Here is a 6,951-nt window from a genome sequence, read left to right as displayed (position 1 = left end):
AATGTTAATGCTACGATAACACTTCACGCGACTAATGTTAATTGCTACGCAGAGTAGCGTTGACTGAAACACATCGTAGCTACGCAGCAAACTTACGATAAACGGAACTTCATAATTTCATGTCACAAGGCTGCTGATTGGATGAGAATCGATCAAAAATTCACAAGTCATAGCACACATTATTGACATGCACAGTAATTTATGCATTATTATGTGGCTAGCCACATATAAATAATTTTTATGAAAAACGACCGTCATTAAATGATCTTTCTGCACAACAACACAAATGTCTCACACTATAACACAGAAGACGCGAGAGTGTAACAAGCGTGGCACAAAATTTAAACAAAGAACAATGCCATACCAATTGTCAAAATGTTTGTTGATTATGACGGTAGATAATAAATTGCGATGTCTTGCACGCTCTGTTTCCTCAGAACACGAGGATATAATCAACTATCAGTATTAAACTCATATACTATAAACGTATAATACACTAATAGTGAGCATCTAAGGCGGCCGCAAGATCGGGCCACGGGGCCCCGACGTTCCACGGATGTACGACGGGACGGATCTCCCCGCGACCGTAAAATGTTATAAGTCCGTGGCGGATCCGGATGGTACACAATTACCCGATGACGCGGCTACGACAGAAAAAAGCAGTCATCCGCCGGATCGTGCCGGACCAGCACGGAAGCACCACGGTCATGAAACACGGAAGCCACTACGGATGACCCCGACCAGCCACGGCAGCGCACGGACCATCCAGGATTGCCCGGATGGGAAGCCGGACCCAGCAGGGAGTCACACGGGCACCGCCCCGGACCGCCCCGACGCACGGACCTCCCCGGATGACCTACGGGATGCCCGGACCTACTACGGACCGCCCGGAAAGCCCCGGACCAGAAGCATTTTGGCTATAAAGTACACACATATGTATGTATGCATGTATGTGTGTATGTATGTATGTATGCATGCATGCATGCATGCATGCAGTGTATGTATGTATGTATGTATGTATGTATGTATGTAATGTATGTATGGTATTGTATGTATGATGTATGAGTGTATGTATGTATGTAGTATGTATGTATGTATGTAGATGTATGTATGTATGTATGTTATGTATGTATGTATTATTGTATGTATGTAGTATGGTAATGGATGTATGTATGAGTATGTATGTAGTGTATGTATGTATGTAGTATGTATGTATGTTAGTAGTAGTGCTATGTATGTATGTATGTATGTATGTATGTATGTATGTATGCTATGTATGTATGTATGTACTGTGTATGTTATGTATGTATGTATGTATGTATGTATGTATGTATGTTATGTAGTATGATATGTATGTATGTATGTATGTATGTTATGTAGTATGTATTGTAATGTATGTATGTATTGTATGTATGTATTGATATGTATGTATGTTGTATGTATGTATGTATGTATGTATGTATGTATGTAGTATGTATGTATGATGTATGTATGTATGTATTGTATGTATGTATGTATGTATGTATGTAGGTATGTATGTATGTATTAGTGTAGTATGTATGGTAGTGTGGGGCATGTATAGTATGTTATTTATGTATGTATGTATGTATGTATGATATGTATGTAGTATGTATGTAGTATGATATTGATGATGTATGTATGTATGTATGTTATGGTATGTATGTATATGTATGTATCGATATGTATGTATTATATGTATGTATGTATGTATGTATGTATGTATGTATGTATGTGTATGTATGTATGTATGTATGTATGTATATGTATGTATGATTATGTATGTTATGTATGTGTATGTACTGTATGGATATGTACTGTATGTATGTATGTATGTATGTATTGTGATGCTATGTATATGAATGTATTATGTATGTATGTATGTATGTACTGACTGATGTATGCTATGTTATGTATGTATGTATATGTATGTATGTATGTATGTATGTATGTATGTATGTATGCGATGTATGTATATGTAATGTATGTATGTATGTATGTATGTATGTAGTGTATGGTATGTATGTATGTATGTATTATGTATGTATGTATGTATGTATGTAATGTATGTATGTATGTATGTATGTTATGTATGTAGTTGTAATGTATGTATGTATGTATGTATTGTATGTATTGATGATGTATGTATGTATGTCATGTATGTATGTATGGATATGCTATGTATGTCATTAGTATGTATGTATGTATGTATGTAGTGATGTAGTGATGTATGTATGTATGTATTATGTATATGTATGTATTGTATTGTATGTATGTATGTATGTATGTAATGTTATAGTGTTATGTATGTTATGTATGTATGTATTTGTTATATATGTATGATGTAGTGTATGCTATGTATGGTATGGTATGATGTATGTATGTATGTATGTATGTATGTATGTATGTATGTATGTTGTATGTGATGTATCGTGTATCGTATGTATGTATGTATGTAATGTAGTATGTATGTAATGTATGTAGTGTATGTAGTATTGTAGTATGTATGTATGTATGTATGTATGTATGTATGTAATCGTATGTATGTAATGTATTATTTGTATTATGTATGTATGTATGGTATGTATGTATGTATTATGTATGTAGTGTATGTATGTATGTATTATGCTATGTATGTATGTATTGTATGTATGTATGCATGTATGTATGCTATGTATGTATGTATGATATGTATGTATGTATGTATGTATGTATTGTATGTATTGATTTATGTATGTATGTACTGTAGTGTCATGTATGTATTGTTAGTATGATATGTATAGTATGTAATGTATGTATGTATGTATGTATGTATGTATGTATGTATGTATGTATGTATGTATGTATGTATGTATGTATGTATGTATGTATGTATGTATGTATGTATGCATGCATGCATGTATGTATGTATGTATGTATGCAGGTATGTATGTTAATGACATCTAGTATTTGATCATGTATTTTATAGTATTTTATAGTATTTGATAGTATTTCATGTATTTGATAGTATTTGATCATGTATGTATGTATGTATGTATGTATGTATGTATGTATGTATGTATGTATGTATGTATGTATGTATGTATGCATGTATGTATCAGTCAAGACAAAAACGACACGGATGGCCACGGATGGGCCCGGTTCAACACGGTGCCACTACGGACTGTCCCGGACCTACCACGGACTGTCCCGGACCTACCACGGACGCGCCACGGACCGTCCAGGACCACCCCGGATGGTGAAAACTTCCCGGACCGTCCCGGATCACCCCGGCAATTTTAAACAGTTTAAAACTTCCGGGGCGATATCCCGGAATGCGCCGGACCATCAAGGACCACCCCGGACCACCCCGGACCACCCCGGACCGGGCCGGACCGTCCAGGACCCAACAAGGATCTCACCCCGGATCAGTCCGGCAGCGTCCGGCCCGGTCCGGGAGCTTGGTGTGACTTTAGCTTAAGGAGTTAACCTTTAAGTTAAGGAGGGAATGTTCCCCCTTCTTTTACACCTCTTGACCTTTGACCTTTGACCCCAAGCTTCGACATCCCAACTCGTTTTCGGATTACCCCCCACGTCCCGACTTTCGAATCCGCACGTCAAGCCGTTTAGATTTGTGCCCAACTGTTGACGGACGCACGCACGGACGAACGGACGCACGCTCATGCGATTCTACAAGCTGCATCTGACTATGTCAGATGAGCTAATGACCGAAATATGACCTTTCATTCTCGACTACCTCAATTTTTGCGTGTACATTTTTTACGCTGACCCCCTATAGAGTACCGAAGTGTGACGTCACGTTGTCAAGACAACATACGGGCTGGTTCTACACAACCCACTGGCTCCATAACATTAACTGCGTGAAAATGTTGTGCATACGCAAAACACGAGTGTGTGCGCTGCAGACAGCGGTAAAGCATCGGTAGCAAGTCGATCTTACAATATTGAATAAATTGAAAAAAAAAATGTTTTTTAAATGTTTTTGTTTATTTTTTATTTTTTTTTCGTTGCTTTTCACTTCCATCCTTTGGAAATCTATAAAAACTGCAATAATGACTCTCAGAATGATGGTTACAATCGGGTACAAAACACGACACGCAGTTAATGTTACCATGCAGAGCATATGATTGTGTAGAACCACTAGGTTCGTTGTCATGCCACCGTGACGTCATCACTTCGGTACTCTATACATCTATACTAAAGCTTCGTACCGACTTATTTAGAAAGCACTTACAGGAAAATAACTGCCGCATGATATACATCGCACCTATAGCAAACGTCCCTCTCTACATAATCATTGCGCGTGGACAAATTAATACAAGTCAAACCTGAGTCACAGTTATGACGCACGCTGCTATACATGCTACTCTATGGTAGCATGCGCATATCCGCAATGTAGAGGGGGCTGAGCCATAAAGGGGATATATACTATCAGGAGTCTATCAATATTGATAGACTCCTAATATTGATAGATTCCTGATACTATGCTAAACCAGCCTGAAGAACAATGAAATCCCACGTGCTGACTTTCAGGGTTTAAGCTGCCTATGCTAACTCGTTGCTAACGCTGCGTTTTACCCAGGGGCAATTTTCTGCAACATATAGGCCTACTGGTCAAACTAATTATTGCAAGTTTAGTTATTTTAAATAATCCAATTTGCATCACAATGCATAATTTAGCATCAACGATTGAATGATCACCAGCATGAAGCTTGTCTTCTCGGTAATTCACACGAAAACATAAAGTTGACACATGCAAATTAAGTAGGAGACAAAGCCCGTAACAGCTTATTCCAGTGTCTATACTTAACAAATCACTCAATTTACAAGTAAAATGAAAATTGAATAATATTGTAATATGCAATAAGAACGCTAATATGAATATTTTGGAGTGACGTGATGTTATCTATACTGTAATTATAACAGCAAAGAAAAAGATAATTTAGAGAAAATATTCAACAGTATATAGAACCAGGGAGACATCGCAGAGTATCTTGAAGTGCACTTGCTTTATATGCAAACGATTATATGAAAATATTTTATAACAATGTAGAGAAATAGTTTGTGCCACTGGCAGCGATAGCTCTCAAACAAATTACTACCCGGGAGAGAATTTAATTTTAATATGAAAACGTTTCTGTAACGCTGTCAGTTCGGACTTCATGTTCAACTACACAATGAAGCAAACCTCTGTTAATCAGTCTGTGATGCCACAATTTCATGATTTAATTACAACAGTCCTCCAATTCCACGGAATCTCCGAATGTGTCCCTCAAAGTGACACAGTTTATGCAATCACGTAGTCTAGAAACGCTCTCACTTAAACACGCCGAACAAACGCGGCATGGCTAATAATTGGCTGGCTACACACACATACGCACGCGCACGCACGCACGCACGTACGGACGCACGCACGCGCGCACACAGTGATCAGTGATCGAGCCGCTGCTTTCACGTTACTGTCACAGTGAAATGCACGAAATAAATTCATAGAATGAATGCAGGAAACGCTGTGCAATTACTTATAGCGCTACTCAATGGTAATTCAATCTGCCGAGTTTTCAGATATATAAACACAGGTAAAACTATAAAGTGAGCGCTAGTGGTCTTGGCTGTACAGGTTTTAATGCATAACAGCAGAATTTCGCTCTCCTCTCAATACAGCCAGAAACACAAATGATTGAATTAAAAAACAGCAAAAGCGCACTATGTGGTCCCGCATATACCAGCACCGCAGGTGACATGGATTATCGTCTTGAAACAACTGTTTTTACGGTCACTGTTTTCGGTTTACATGGTTTTTTTGTCCAGCTCCTCGTTGTCTCTTATTGACACTATCAAGATGAAGTATACGTTTCGTGTTCCCTTTACATGTTTATATGTAGATGTAGATAGCATAATGAAATCAATAAAGCCAACCCACTAGAGAAACGCTTACTCATAGATCAAGCCAAGTATTGTCTGTTTAAATCTGACCACCTGAACCGTCCATGATTGTCAGGACAATGCCATTAGCTAGGGCTTCACTTCTAATGATAAAATGGATGACAAATAAACATGGCCACCGATTGTCAATGAGCGGCTGGTGGACAAATGCTAACAATAAGGTTGAGGGTTGTTATTACCTCCGCCAAGGGGTTGGCAGGAGGTTATGTTTTCATCAGCGTGTGTTTGTTGGTTTGTGGGTTTGTTTGTGTACAGCCTAATTGAAAAAGTTATGGACGGATTGTCATAACATTTTCAGGATAGGTCAGAAATGGGCTAACTTAGTATTGATTAGATTTTGGTGGTGATCCGGATCCAATTAATTAATTAATTGATTAATAAAATTTTCAGAATAGGTCAGAAATGGGGTAACTTAGAATTGATTCCATTTTGGTAGTGATCCGGATCCAATTAATTATTTAATTAATTAATTAATAAAATTTTTCACAGTGACAGAATGGTGAGCTGCCTTGGCAGAGGTCTGCGCTCTCCGAGTGCTCTAGTTATTCTATAGAAATGCCTCTTTATTGGCTCGTATCACGTTAGTTCTGTGTTCCTTATTCCTCATTGAAAAAACATATCAAGGGAATTGTCCTTACACAGAATTGTAGGTTATTGCAATCCTTAAATCGCAGTGGGAATAAGTGCCAATTTCTTGCACATTGCATGCAATCAGTTTTAAATTGGTTCTATTTGATTATGGCTATATCGTAATTAGCACGACAAATCGGGCTAATTTTATTTTGCCAGGGTAATATTTATTTCACCTTTGCGTAAACTTGCTGCCGATTCAAGCCTACAGGTACGCATGTACACGTCTTGACGTGCCCACGCGTTTAGGAACATGTACAAATAATTTTGGATAAATGATCTGAAAATCAGGCACGAATAAGTGTACGTATGTATATATCAGGAACATGCTACGTGTACATAGAAGCGTTCACATAA

At 37.9% G+C, this 6,951-nt stretch overlaps 1 protein-coding gene across 1 annotated transcript in view; it reads right to left on the bottom strand.

The window, feature by feature from the left end:
- LOC106804928 (CSC1-like protein 2) overlaps positions 1-6,951 on the bottom strand; it is a 44,908-nt gene that overhangs the window by 13,675 nt on the left and 24,282 nt on the right. The gene's annotated exons all lie outside the window — the stretch shown is intronic.

The sequence above is a fragment of the Priapulus caudatus genome, unplaced genomic scaffold (assembly GCF_000485595.1).
Source record: "Priapulus caudatus unplaced genomic scaffold, Priapulus_caudatus-5.0.1 Scaffold93, whole genome shotgun sequence".
NCBI lineage: Eukaryota > Metazoa > Priapulida > Priapulimorpha > Priapulimorphida > Priapulidae > Priapulus > Priapulus caudatus.
This window is presented reverse-complemented; position numbering and strand designations above follow the sequence as displayed.